Source organism: Cervus canadensis, chromosome 7 (assembly GCF_019320065.1).
Source record: "Cervus canadensis isolate Bull #8, Minnesota chromosome 7, ASM1932006v1, whole genome shotgun sequence".
Lineage (NCBI taxonomy): Eukaryota > Metazoa > Chordata > Mammalia > Artiodactyla > Cervidae > Cervus > Cervus canadensis.
Genome location: NC_057392.1, coordinates 510,212 through 525,683, shown reverse-complemented (window position 1 = coordinate 525,683; position 15,472 = coordinate 510,212).

The following is a 15,472-nucleotide window of genomic DNA, read 5'->3' as shown; positions in this document are numbered from 1 at the left end:
AAGAAAGTCAGGTTGCAGAGAATACAATGCTTAACACCCATGGGACTCTAGAGCAGTACTTTATTAAAGTATACACATAAATCACTAGGTGTTGCTGCTGCTGTTTCTCCTCCATAAGTCATGTTAGACTCCAGAGACCCTTGCCATTCAAAGTATAGTCTTCAGTCCAACAGCATCATGTAGGAGCTTGCTAGAAAAGCAGAATCTTAGGTTTTGCTTCACACTGACTGACCAGAATCTTTACTTTGACTAGAGTGGTCTTGTGTGCAGTAATAATCAAGAAGCAATTAATAAAGCTGGTAGTTGTCAAAAGACTAGCAGCTTTGGCATCATGTGGGAACTTACTGAGCTTCCCAGGTGGCACTACTGGTCAAGAACCCACCTTCCAAAGCAAGAGACATAGAGATACAGGTCCCATCCCTGGGTCAGGAAGATTCCCTGCAGGAGGGCCTGGCAACCCCTTCCAGTATTCTTGCCTGGAGAATCCCATGGGCAGAAGAGCCTCATGGGCTACAGTCCATAGGGTCTCAGAGTTGGACATGACTGAAGTGACTTAGCATGCAAGTGGGAACTTATGAAAAATGCAAATCCTCACATTCCAGCCAGATCTATTGAATCAAAATCTCTGATACTGGGACCCAGCAATCTGTGTTTTAGCAAGACTTTCAAATGATTCTGATGCAGGCAAAACTTGGTAAATCACTGCTTTTTCAATCAGTGGTTCCCAAACTTTGCCACAATTAGAATTGCCAGGAGAACTTTACAAATTCCTGATACCCACATCATATCTTGCAAATTAAACCAGAATGCCTGGGGATGAGAGACAGATGTCAGTATTTTATAAAGATCACAGAGTAATTCCGATGGATAGTAAAGTTTCAGAGCCAGATGCTTATACTGTAATAAATTCACCAAGATAAATGGCAACTCTAGTAAAGATTTTCTATTTTAGATCCATACTGAAATCATCTGGCCGATGACAAGATCCCATTCCAAGAGAAGCTGATTCAGTTTTCTGGAAGTGGAGATTATTATCTTTTTCTTTAAATTTTTCAATTTTAATTTACAAAGAGAAAGCCTCACTACTTGAGGTATACTCTTCTATGGGTATTCACAAATGCATCAAGTCACATTTCCACCTTCAGAGTCATTGATGCAGAACAGTTTCACAATCCACAAAACTTCCTCCTACTGACTTTTTCTAGTCAAACTTTCCCCAGTCTCCAGCCCCTTCAAGGACTGATTTTTGCGTGTTTCAGTTAGGGTCGTTTGTGTTGGCTTACCTTCACATTAATTGATTCTTTCTTCTTCTCTGTGAAGTCTACTGGTGAGCCAGTCAAAGGCATTCTCCATCTCTGAGTGTCTATTATCTACCATTGCTGTTTCTTTATCATCTCTCTGCTGAAAGTTTATGTGAGAACTTGTTTGCTGTTCAACTCTTCCATTACAGCTTTTAATACAGTACACAATATTATTTTAGATTCTCTGTCAGATAGTTTCAATATCTATGTCTTAAACTTAACAGTTGTTTTTTAACTTAACATTAATAGTTTTGTTTCTCGGCAATATGTGTGGTTTTTTTTTTTTTTTTGGCCCTTTTTATGTATCATAACATTTTGTTAAAAATGGCCAGCTGTGAAAGATAATATGGGTTAAATAGGTTTCATGCTTGGAAATGAGCACTCCTTCCCTTATACTAGGTTGCCTTTCATCAAGTCAGAGGTTAGTCGGAGTTTCATGTTTGTTGTAGCTTTGGTTACCCTTGGTGACCCATGTTGCTTTAAATTTCTACGTCTGGTATGCCAGAGGGTTTTTCAGCATCTTCACCACCATCAATTTTAAGTCTTCTGTTTACAGTACATCTTAGAGTGGTTCTTTCTTCATGTTCTTGCAACACTCCCAGCAGAATTCCAGTGTAACCTGTTGACCTTGTTACTCTGATGGGGGAAACCATAAGGGGGTGCTCTCTTTTGTTTTAGTTCATTTTATTTTATTTTTATCTTTTTAACCTGTTGACCTTGTTACTCTGATGGGGGAAACCATAAGGGGGTACTCTCTTTTGTTTTAGTTCATTTTATTTTATTTTTATCTTTTTAACCTTTTTTGGCCACACCGAGTGGCATGTGGAATCTGATTTCTCCAGCCAGGGATCGAACTTGCGCCCCCTATGTTGGAAGCTTGGATTGTTAACCACTGGACCACCAAGGAAGTCCTAATTTTGTTCTATTTTAGACTCAGCTTCAGAAAGCCACTCTGTTCATGGATCTTTGGGGGTGTGGACTTCCTCATGCTCCTGTTTCTCTCCCTGCTATTTTTGCCCCTTTTCCCAGTGATAGCACTTTTTTTCTGTTCTCCCCTATCTGCAATGTGATTTCACTGGTAACTTAAAACAAAATCTCCTTTTCTGTAAGAGATGTGAGAGAAGAATCCAGTTATAATTTTGTACCACAATACAGAAGCTGTCATGGCCCCTTATCCCCCAGACTTGCACAATCAGAAATACTTTATCAGAATTCTCACCAATCTTTTTGAACCTATTGGGATTTGTGGAGAAGAGTATGCAAGGCAGTGAGATAGTCCCTTATATCTGGCTCCATGATGTCTTTCCAGCTCACACTCATCCTCCACCAATTTGTCATCTCTTCTAGAGGAGTTCTCCTTACTTATTCTTCATTCTTTCTACATTGGCCCCCAAAGTAAGCAAATGTTCAGGTTCTGTCTATCCCTACACACCGGTTTTGAGCAGTAAGTTGGGTTCAATTGAAACCATGTACTTATAGTTTGTTCATCTCTTTTTGATGTGAGGGTGTGTGTGAAACCCATCCCAGCTCCCCACTCTCCAAAGCAGAAGCCAGAAGTCTGTCAATTGGAATTTTAAAAGCATCCCAAGGGTGAGGACTACTGCCATTTAAGAATGATCTTTGATGCCAGCTAGATTCTTCCAGATAGAACATTCTGCCTTTCTCTTTGCTGATCATGCTGTACTACTCAAAATGATTACAGGAGATGCTTTTGAAGCAAAAAGCAGGTTAATTAATGGCACTAAGTTAATATGCTTCCCTATTTTATGATCCAGTATTCTAAATAAGGCTATTAGCTTGATTTGATAACATTCTAGAGTTGTTACCAAGATAAACAGGTAGATATCTAGTTTTAAAAAGAGAAAGAAAAAGAAACCAAAAAAAATGAAAGAGAAGGAAAAGAAAGGGTAATATCTCCACAGATAAACTTACTTATGCATTTTTCAAACCAAAGTATGATCAGGCATGAAAAATCAGTGAACCTAAAGGGAGAAGAGAGATGAAAAGAGACACATAAAAGGAATAATCAGCCTGGCATATGTTGCAACTGAGGAAGGAATATGTGCAAGTGTATGTGATATTTTGGATAGAACTAGAAATGGCCAACTACATAAAATTATATATTGTAACCATATTGAAAGAAATGTTCAAAGTTAGTCAGAATTGTACTATAATATTTGAGGAAAAAAATCAGCTACCCAAAAGAATAAATTATCACTTAAAACATTCTTACAGCTGTTCTACATTGTAACTTTCAGAGAATTTCCAATGTTTGTGTTCCTTATTTCTTTGAAAGTAGAGATCTTTTAATTTTTCCATAAAGATACTTTTAAGAAATTACCAAAATCTTCCTTATCTTGCTCCTTTTCAGAATTTATATAACTGTCTTATAAATACTATTTCCTAGTATATTGATATTTTTCCATTTCAGGAACATTCCAGCCTATATCTAGGTTAAACCCAGAAAGGACAACACCCACACAAGTCACTAACCCATAATGTAGGAGCACCTAAATGCACTAAAGAAGAATTACAAAATAAAGGTCATTAGGCCATTCTGACTTTTTAACTCACTTTGCTTCGACCCCTACTCCTCTCAATCTAACACAGAAACACATACACACAGAGTTGTACACACAGCTACACCCACTTAATTAAAGATAACAGATATAGATATAGATAATCTCCTTAGAAACATTCAAAAATGAAATATGACTTCTAATTTTACATCTAGCGCTCCTGCTGACTCTTAGATACTATTCTATTTAACATTCCAGGTATACACCCAATTATGCCTATCTTGCATATGTAAAACAGTGAGGAAGTGTTAAATTCTGAAACATATTTTCTTAGTTCTAATTTCAACAAGCCCATTTTTGCCTGCCCATCTAGTCATTTGTTTGTTGTTCTAAAATGTAAATTCAGTAATTGCTGTAAAATTGAATCTAGATTGGTTCAATACCAGGAGTCACTGATGTAACAGCTCAAAATAGGCTCCCAGACTAAGAAAACATGCTTAAATTACATTTGTTAAAAACAATCCTTTTACATTCACGTTTTATCTGATACCAACAACTGCTAGACAATGTAAGAGTCAATGAACGAAAAAAGGAGAATTATCAATTAGTACTTTTGCAATCTGTGAGCAATTTACAAACAGATATTCAAAATGTAGATAAGAACACTAAAAACATTCAAGGAAACTACTAATGAATAATCCCCAAGGTGTGTAGGCTACAGTTGGAGATTTGCCACCATGATTTGATGACTCTAGGTCACCTAATCCACAGAAGATTGACTTTTCAAGTGAAGATATATATATATATATATACACTATTTTTGTTGATTAAAATTTCATTAGTTTGCATTAAGGGGGATTTATTAGGTAAGAAAAAGATGCAAATACATTTACTCAAAAGATGTGTATACAGACAGACATAGTGCTCATTCCTCTTGCAAGACAGTCACTTGTAGCTGGCTGACTACATTGGGAAATCAGAGTGCATCTGAATGTTCTCAGATCTCTATAGAAGTACAGGTAAAAAGACCAACTTAATTTCAAAGTAGTAGATTCAGATCAATTCCAAGTTTCCTCAGAAATTTACAGAAGAGAGAGAGAGATTATAATAATATTGGAATCTGAGAAAAAATAGTAAGGATAGAATAGTGTTCTGTAGCCCACTCACACTGGCGCCAGATAACAACCATATTCTTCTTCCCAACTCTGCATTGAAATCAGCTATGATAGGAATATTTAAAACATGCAAATTGACAAATGCTACATCTCATATTTGTTGTTAGATTTTCCTCCCAGAGATCTAGTTTACCAGTACACTTCAAGAATAGAAGTTTGCAGTCAAAATGACATGAATGTCAATAAAAAATATATAGGGAGTGCTATGCAATTATGTTAAAATTATAGAGGCACTAATATGCGAAAGATTGGCTCCCTTTCATAAGAAAGATATCTGTTAGTTCTATCTAGGTTGATATCCAGAGATCAATGTTTATCCTTATTTGCCAAATACAACACAGGGCTCATGGATGAAAGTGTTTCACCAAGCATTCATGTTCACTAATTAACAGGCATGTAACTACAGTGGTCTGAATATTTGTGTCTCCCTAAGATTCATCTGTTGAAATTCTAATCTCCAAAGATGATAGTATTAGGAGGTGGGGGTTTTGGGAGAGACTTGGGCCATAAGGGTGGAACATTCCTGTATGGGATTAGTGGTCTTATAAAAGAGACCCTCCCAGAGTTCCCAGCTCCCCACCATGTGAGGACTCAGTAAGAAGGTGCTGGCTACAAACCAAGAAGAGAACCTGGTACAGAATGTGGTCATTCTAGTGCTGTGATCTAGGATTTATAGCCTCCAGAATTGGAAGAAATAAATTCTACTGTTTATAAGCTACCAGGTCTGTGATATTTAGTTACAGCAGTCTGAATGGACTAAGACAGGAATAATTTGGAATGAGAAACACAAAAATACCTAAAATGGTAATAGAACTCAGTCCATTTTAGTTGTTCTTCTTTCTTCTACATAATGAAGCACATTTTCCCCTTTCAAAATAAATATATTGTTCTTTGGCTGGAAGTACTAAACTATAAACCAGAAGGCCAAAAAGTTTGTGGTTCAGATGAGAAAGTCTGGAAAAGCAGCCTCAGTGAGCACTGTGTATTTTTCTTGCATGTGATGAAAGAAACTTCATGTTTATCCTCAGATTTTCACTTTCTGGGCCAATAAAATCTTGCGACTTCTATTTGTCTTGATTCCTATCCCGAGTTGACCTCAAGGTGACTACAGAAGTCTTGGTAGTGGAAGTTATACATAAGGTTGCAAATGGGGAAATATTCTAGTGGCATTTTTAAGACTTAACCCGTGTTCAATTTTTCCAGTACTGCACCAGATATAATACAGAGAATAAATCCAGACATTACAAAAACCTGCTAGAAAAATTCAGCTTTAATCTTAAAGAAGTTCACAGGTGCTTTAACCAATCAGCAGTAAAAATTAAAGTATACTGTGAATAAGAAATATCAGAGTTTCTTTTCAAGGACTCCAGAAAAGTTGCAGATTCTTCACATTTTTAATGCTACAATTAATCAAGATTAAATTGGATGATTTTAATTTATTAAAGCTGTATGAAAAACATCAAAATTATTGCTAAAATCAAAGAATGCTTTTGAAAGTTGAAATTTTGCCCTTAAAATATAATTAGCAACATTATTTATTAAATATTGTGACATAGTAATTTTTCAAGCCAAATCATTTGGAATATTATTTTACTACTACACCTGAACATATGGTATGAAAACAACAATCCTTAACATTTTTGCATATTAGGCACATGACATGTTTAGATAAATCATAGGATAATAAAATTCAGTTTTTGCTTTCCACTGTCAAAGTAAACAACTATCTTAGACAAAGTGCTAGAAATGAAGTGCATTTTCAACTTTATAAATACATGTGAAGTTTTGGGATTTCATAATTTTAGAAAAAACCTTACTGTTTCAAATACATTATCAGACCTGAGCATGAATATACAACATTCGACTCTACTTGAACCTGATTATATAACACTGGAGTAGGGGAAGATAAATGACAGCTCTGTTTTAGCTCACAATATATAACATGGTCCATTTCCTACACTAGAAATTCCTGCTTGTCGATGCCAAAATTTGGAAAGGAGTCCACATAAGGTTGCTGTTAAAATTCAATGGCTATCGTTTGTAGGCCAGCATCCCTTTTGGACCATTATGGATGCTGCACATGCCTGGCCCAAGTGTACATCCTAAGCCCAAAATTGACACAAGCTGCAAGGATCCTACTATAAGCAGATGAAGAAGAGACTGCAAAGTATATTCTGGGTTGATATTGGGGAACGGAAGATCTACAGGTTTTTGTTGTTCTTGTTGTTGTTCTAAACCACAATTAAGATAGTAGTTCCTAGGGCTAGTATCTGGATGGTTTTAACCATACAAAGTCCCAGCATCCTCTTTTAGTTTTTTCATATTGACTCCTATGTCAGAAAGACTAAAAATGTTTATTATCATAAAAAAATTTTTAGAGAGATAAAACGAGTGAAAATGATAGTATAAGAACTCAGAGAATTCTCTCCTCCATTAAAGCGATAAGCAGCTGGCAAAAATTTGTCAGAACTCTGGAAATTAACCAAAGGCTTGCAACAATCTGAGGAATATTTACTCAAGAAATATTGTTGAATATCAGTAAAATTAGCAAGTTTTTGGCATTTAACTTGTCACCATCACACTCTACTCTCCAGTTCTATAGTAGCCTGAAAAATCAGTTCATAATCTCAGTGAAAACCACCAGTTACACAGCCAACAGACAGAGCAGAATAGGTTGGAACTCTTTCAAAATCTGACTCTTACAGAACTGTAGCTCCACAAAAGACTCCATCTGCAGAGCTGTCTCTAGTTGACCTGCTTCTGAACTCGCCAAATGCAAAAGTCTTTTCCCCAAGGGAGTTTGCCCCCCCAAAAAAAATAAATTAGAGGCCATTGTTTAACTTTGTGGCTGTCTGAGACAGTAAATAAAAGTTGCTACCCAAAAAGCTTAAAAGAAAATTTTGGAGAATAAGATATTTATGAGGACTTTGAAAAGTTGTGACATATTCTTGAGAATTTAGAAGCTCATGCCTATATGGTGGGCTCAGGAAAAACCCGAGAAGGCCCTTAGGGCTCACCTCAGATGGGACTTGAGTTTAGCAAAACCTAAGCCAGAGTTGTCAATGTCCTGGCTGAGTGCTGAAGGTATTCCCCAAGAACCAAACAGAGCTCTTTGGCAAAATTAGAAGACATGTTGGTTCCAAGCCTTAAAGAAATCTTTGTCCAATTATTAACTGACAAATAGTCTGGCCAATTCCAGGTGGCACTAGTGGTAAAGAACATACCTGCCAAGGCAGGAGATGTGAGAGGTGAGGTTCCATCCCCAGGATCAGGAAGATCCCTTGGAGAAGGGCACAGCAACCCACTCCAGTACTCTTGCCTGGAAGAATCCCCATGAACCGAACCTGGCAGGCTGCAGTCCATAGCGTCACAAAGAGTCAGACACAACTGAAGCGAATAAGCACACACCACACTCGGGCCAATCAGTGAACTTCAGTGATCACAAATGATGATGATAGACCTTATAGAATTAGTTCAGAAGAGTCACTAAAAAAATAGTAACAGCCACAGACTCTGCGGGGAGGGGAGAATCTTTTTTCTAGAGTTGAAACATTATTTTACTGATAACGTTCACCTTTCAAAAACATTTTCCAGGCATGCAAGACAATAGAAAATATGACACATTCACATGAATTCAATAGAAACTGTCCCTAAAGCATAGGGACAAAAGGAAAAGTAGATAAAGAATGAAGCAATTCATACAGGAATCTCTGATTTTCAGAGATTTGACATTAATAGCCTCAAAAAGGTCTTTATTGATCATTTTTTTAGAAATGAAATGCTTCAACTCAAGTGTATTGGGGAAAAGAATTATTCAGATTGAGTAACAATATTTTTTTTTTAAAGGTGACTTATTATCATCTTTTAAGAATGTCTCTAAATCATTGATACAAATTATTCACACAATCTTTTCATTGCCAACACAATGGAACTATTGTCTAATGTGCTTTTCAAGTACAAACAATAAAATGTTGTCCACCTCTTTTAATTTCTAATTTTACAAACTAAAAGAGATGTTAATTACAGGAAATGCTTGCTTTGCATGGTATTGTATTGTATTAAATGAAACTAGTGCATATTGGAACTCCATGCTTGCTTTGCCCCGTAACTAGTCTCAGTTACCACAGAACCAAGTGGATTAAAGACAGAGTTCACACAACACACATTTCCATTAACATGGTACCATGCAAAATTGACGACTGACTATAACTGGCTCATTTGGTAGATTCCATGATGATTAAAATTAGACCATAGTCAATCACCTGTATGATCTGAGTGAGCTATTCAAATGTTGCTTTTTCATAAGCTATGTTTGTTACCTGATTTCTGAGATATTTTTACTACACTTGTTGAAGGAAGCTGAAAAACTTAGCACATATTCTAAGATTCACTCCTATTAAAACTTGTATCCACAATCTTAAAAAGCTGTAATTATTTTAAAGTCTACAGTCCTCAGTTATGTCAGACTCTGCAACCCCATGGACTGTAGTCTGTCAGGCTCCACTGTCCATGGGATTCTCCAGGCAACAATACTGAAGTGGATAGCCATTTCCTTCTCCAGAGGATCTTCCTGACCCAGAAGATGAACCCAGGTCTTCTGCATTGCAGGCAGATTCTTTACCAGCTGAGCCACCAGGAAAGCCCAGGTTTCTATAATAGTGTATAAATATTAAATAATATTATCTTATAATTTTGAGCGATATGCTTTTAATAAATTGATGCCAGGGGTCAGAGATAGCCAACTTGTATTTCTGAGTTCTTATTGTATCAGACACAGACATCAAAACATGTCAATAGCATCAGTTAGGATGTACCAAATGTCTGAGATTTCACTTTTTAAAATATGAATTTTCTCCAAAATGAGTTATTAGAATGTCAGCATTCTTTCTACTTACAGATTCATGCTATTTAACTCAGCTCTCAGGGGTAATTAAACCAAGCCAAATTAACTATAAAAAAAGGTTTCTGCCTCATTTAATGATGCAAATTTGAGGTAACAAGGGTAAATAATTGTGCCTGAATATGATATGAATTGTAGATTTCCCTAGTGCTCCCACTTTGGTGATAATCCCCCAAGAGCTACCATTATTCTGTCCTTGAATATTCGAGTGAGTTTGCTTGTCTTTGAACTTCATATAAACAGAATCCTATACTACTCATTATCCTTTCAAAATTTTTCATTCATGGTTTTGTATGTAATATTTATGTGGTTGCAAACAGTAATTTTTCATTGCAGTGTAGAATTCCACTTAATGAGTGTATGACCATTTATGTAGACATTCTACTGTGGATAGACATTTGTACTGTTTCCCACTTTTTCTGATTTTGAATAATACCACTATAAATATGTTTTAATATAAATAAGCACTCATTTGCTTCATATGTACTTAGTAGTAGCAATGCTGGGTCATAGGGATGAGTATGTTTAGCTCTAGTGGATATTGCCAGCTTTCTAACATGGTGGTACCTCTACATTCCAACCAGCAGTGTATGAAGATTTCAGTTGCTCCTCATCCACATCTTGCTTTTTATTAAGTCTAGTTTATTAGCTTGGGGCTTCCCTGGTGTCTCAGACAGTAAAGCATCTTCCTGCAATGCAGGAGACCCAGGTTTGATCCCTGGGTCGGGAAGATCCCCTGGAGAAGGAAATGGCAACCCCCTCCAGTACTCTTGCCTGGAAAACCCCATGGACGGAGGAGCCTGGTAGACTACAGTCCATGGGGTCACAAAAAGTAGGACATGACTGAGCAACTTCACTTTTACCTTCTTTTCACTTTATCAGCTTATCAGTCTTCTCTACTCAGTGCTTATTGGAACATTTCTTAGCAAATCTTTGTCTACCCCTAAACGCATTCTCCTACAGTTCATTCTAGAAACTGTATTGTATCACTGTCACATTCGAGTCTAAAATCAATCTCAAAACAATTTTTGTTTATATAGTAGTCAAGATGTGTTTTTCCATGTGGATATCCAGGTAACTCAGCACCACATAATGAAAAGACTAATCTTTCATTTTATATTTGTAATTTTGCTTTAATCATCTTACTGTATATGTGTAAATCTGTTTCTCAGATCTATTTTTTCCACTGATTATCTTTCATGGCCCAATTAGAGCATTGTCTTAATTATTGTAGCTTAAAAATATCGATGGCTGTTACTTTAAAAATATTCTTTGAATATCTCAGGTCTTTTATATTTCTTTATAAGTTCTGAAGTCCCTCTGCTGACTTCCACAAAAAAAAAAAAAAAAAAACGCTAAACTTTTGACTAAGATCACATGGAGTGTGGGCAGAAATGACGTCTTAACAAAAATGAATTTTCCATTAAATGCAGATGATATTTTATTGTAAATTCAAAGGTGGTGCTTTAATTCCCCAAATGTTATTAGTTTATAAAAATATGATGTATTTTATGTATAAACCAGTGACCTTACTAAACTTCATTATGTTTCTACCAGTTTATAGAGTTTTTCACAATTATTTATTATGTCTACAAATGATGAGAGCTTTCTCCTTACTGTAAAGACTATATTTTATTTTTCTTACTTTTTGCACTAGCTAAAACTTCAATACAACATTAAACAGAAGAGCTAATAGTGGGCAACTTCATGTTTCCAATTACAAGAGGAAACTGTTTGGTATTTTACCATTATGTTGGGTGATAGAAGTAGGTTGATATTGTTCTATGATTAAGGAAGATCCCTTCTATTCCTGGTTGTTGTTTAGTCACATCTGACTCTCTTGTAACCCCATGGACTCTAGCCCACCACACTCCTCTGTCTATGGGATCTCTCAGGCAAGAATACTGGAGTGGGTTGCCATTTCCTTTTCCAGGTGATCTTCCCAACCAGGGGTTGAACCCACATTGCCTCCATTGTTAGGCTGATTCTTTACCACTGAGCCATCAGGGAAGCCCCTATTCCTGGTTACCTGAATGTTTTTGTAGTAAATGGATATTGGATTTTATCAAATGAGTTTACTGCACTTATGGAGTTAATCATAAATTTTTTCTCCTTTATGTGATAAGGGTGGTGAAGTATATTGATTTATGTCCCTATGTTAAACCAATCTTGCATTCCTGGAATAAGCCTCATTTTTATTATCTTATTTAGAAATTTTGCAGCTGTGTTCATGAAAGAATTTGGTCTTGCTTTTCTTTTCTTAAGAATTCATAATTGTTGTATGATTTTGAAATCAGGATTATCCTGGTCTCAGAACACAAATTGAATTTTTTTTCATCCCCTCTCTACTTTCTGTAATAGCTTGTATAAGACAAATATTATGAAGATTATTTTACTCTAAAATATTTGTTATTTACTGGTGAAACTACTTAGGCTTGAAGTGTTTGTGTGTGTCTGGGAAAGCTTTAATTGTGAATTCAGTTGCTTATCTAATACAAACTATTTCAATTTTGTATATATCCTTATGCAAGTTATGTTTTTCAAGAATTTATCTTTCTTTTAGATGTTCAAACCTGTTAACATTAAGGCATCCATAATATATTATTTTGCAATTGAGATACAATTCACATACCACAAACTCACCACTTTAAAATGTAAAATCAGTGGGTTTTAATATGTTTACAAGTTTGTACAATCATCACCAGTGCATTACAGAACATTTTTGCCAGCTTCAAAAGAAAACCCATACCTGTCACCCTGCTTATTTAACTTATATGCAGAGTACATCATGAGAAACGCTGGGCTGGAGGAAGCACAAGCTGGAATCAAAATTGCCAGGAGAAATATCAATATCCTCAGATATGCAGATAACACCATCCTTATGGCAGAAAGTGAAGAAGAATTAAACAGCCTCTCGATGAAAGTGAAAGAAGAGAGTGAAAAAGTTGGCTTAAAGCTCAGCATTCAGAAAACTAAGATCATGGCATCTGGTCCCATCACTTCATAGGAAATAGAAGGGGAAACAGTGGAAACAGTGTCAGACTTTTATTTTTCTGGGCTCCAAAATCACTGCAGATGGTGATTGCAGCCATGAAATTAAAAGACGCTTACTCCTTGGAAGGTAAGTTATGACCAACCTAGACAGCATATCAAAAAGCAGAGACATTACTTTGCCAACAAAGGTCTGTCTAATAAAGGCCATGGTTTTTCCAGTGGTCATGTATGGAACTGAGAGCTGGACTGTAAAGAAAGCTGAGCGCCGAAGAATTGATGCTTTTGAACTGTGGCATTGGAGAAGACTCTTGAGAGTCCCTTGGACTGCAAGGAGATCCAACCAGTCCATCCTAAAGATCAGTTCTGAGTGTTCATTGGAAGGACTGATGCTGAAACTGAAACTCCAATACTTTGGCCACCTCATGCAAAGAGTTGAGTCATTGGAAAAGACCCTGATGCTGAGAGGGATTGAGGGCAGGAGGAGAAGGGGATGACAGAGGATGAGATGGTTGGATGGCATCACCGACTCGATGGACGTGAGTTTGGGTAGACTCCGGGAGTTTGTGATGGAAAGGGAGGCCTGGAGTGCTGCGATTCATGGGGTCGCAAAGATTCAGACACGACTGAGCGACTGAACTCACTGACTGGCTAACCTTTGAGTCTTGACTTCTACGCTTAGTGCAATGCTTTCAAGGCTGATTTATGCTGTAGCATGTATCAGTATTTTATTTCTTATTATGGTTCATTAATGGGCTTCCCTGGTGGCTCAGATGGTAAAGCACCTGTCTGCAATGTGGGAGATCTGGGTTCGATCCCTGGGTTGGGAAGATCCCCTGGAGAAGGAAATGGCACTGCAATCCAGTATCCTTGCCTGGAAAATCCCATGGATGGAGGAGCCTGGTGGGCTACAGTCCGCACATGTGTGTGTGTGTGTGTGTGTGTGTGTGGTTTTATATATAAAGCCATTCTATAACAGGCTCTGTAAACTATATTGCTCCTGTCACTTGGGCAAATCAGAATTTGCCAGCTAAATCTTGCCATCTGCACCTATAAGGATAAGTCACCAGCCATCATAATCACTAAATTTCAGCACAGCCTGAAAGGAGGTCAGGATGGAGATCAGGAATGAGGCCCTCTGTGAGAAAAGCTGGTACATTTTCTCATATCTAGAAAAGCACTAAAATCATTAATGGAAACATCTGTTCTTTATGACCAGCAGTAACCTTCATGAGACTAGCAGCAATATTCTGCCAAAAATGTGCACGTGACTGCATGTACTCCTCCAAAATGATGTATATGTATGCTGACCTTCCTACCAACTCTTTGGAGCAGTTCCTCAGAGAGACAGATCTGAGATGCTATCTTTCAGGCTATAGTCCTCATTTTGCCCCAAACAGAACTTAAATCACAACTCTCACATTGTGTTTTTATTTTTCAGTCAACAAATTATTGAAAAGATGACTGCAGATTATTCCCATTCAGCAATGTAACAAGTATACCTGACCTTTGGAAAGTGACTGAAAATTCTTCCTATATGACCCATCAGTACTGCAGACTATCTCTAAACTTGTCAAAGTCAAACACTGATAGCGCCTTGGGACATAGATCCCTCAATTGCATTTCAAAATGCCATTTTATTTATAGCTTTATTTCCCGGTATACATTGGCTCACAAAACATGTCTTCAGGCCATTGGAGTTCTGTCTTCCCAATTTTGTCAACAACTATTCTACTTTTAGAATTAGAAGTTACACATTATTTCTACATTTTGTTTTTATGTCTACACAGTATTAAAGGCCATAACAATAACTTCTAATTCTGTCACTGTCAATATAATCCGACTTCAAATAGCACAGAGCAATGAAAATAGTACAAGTGAAAGAGAAAGGGCACCCACACTCACCAGTTTTTACAAGCTTGAACAAGTTAATCAACACTCTAACCCACAGTTTCTTCATTTGAGTGACTAGAAAATGATGAAATCTATTTCGAGGTAACAGTGGTGGCTCAGTGGTAAAGAATCTGCCTGCCAAGGCAGGAGAGGTAGAAGATGCAGGTTTGATCCCTAGGTCAGGAAGATCCCCTAGAGGAGAGAATGGCAATCCACTCCAGTATTCTTACTTGGAAAATTCTATAGACAGAGGAGGCTGGTGGGCTACAGTCCATGGGGTCGCAAAGAGTTAGACACAACTGAGCCACAGGAGAGAACAGAGTCTTCAAAAGAATAACTTGTGTAAGGTACTTAATAGATTGTCTTTCACATGAATAGGGCTAACAAAATATACATTACTTCCTTCCAATATTTTCTGATCTCTCTTACACATTATCCCAAGTTCATAGATAGCGAAAATAGACCTCAATGGGGCAAGAAATATTTAGAATCACATTTCAGGCTAGGTTAGGTTATGCTATTGTAACAAATGACACAAAAATCCCAAAGTTAAAAATAATGATTATTTCTATATCTTATTGCACGTTCAGCACAGGTCTGCAGAGGACTTTTTGTTTACTGTGAACGTCTAATATTGATAACAAGTGTAATCTTATCATGTGTTCAGAAGGAAGGGAGGTCTTAAATATCTGC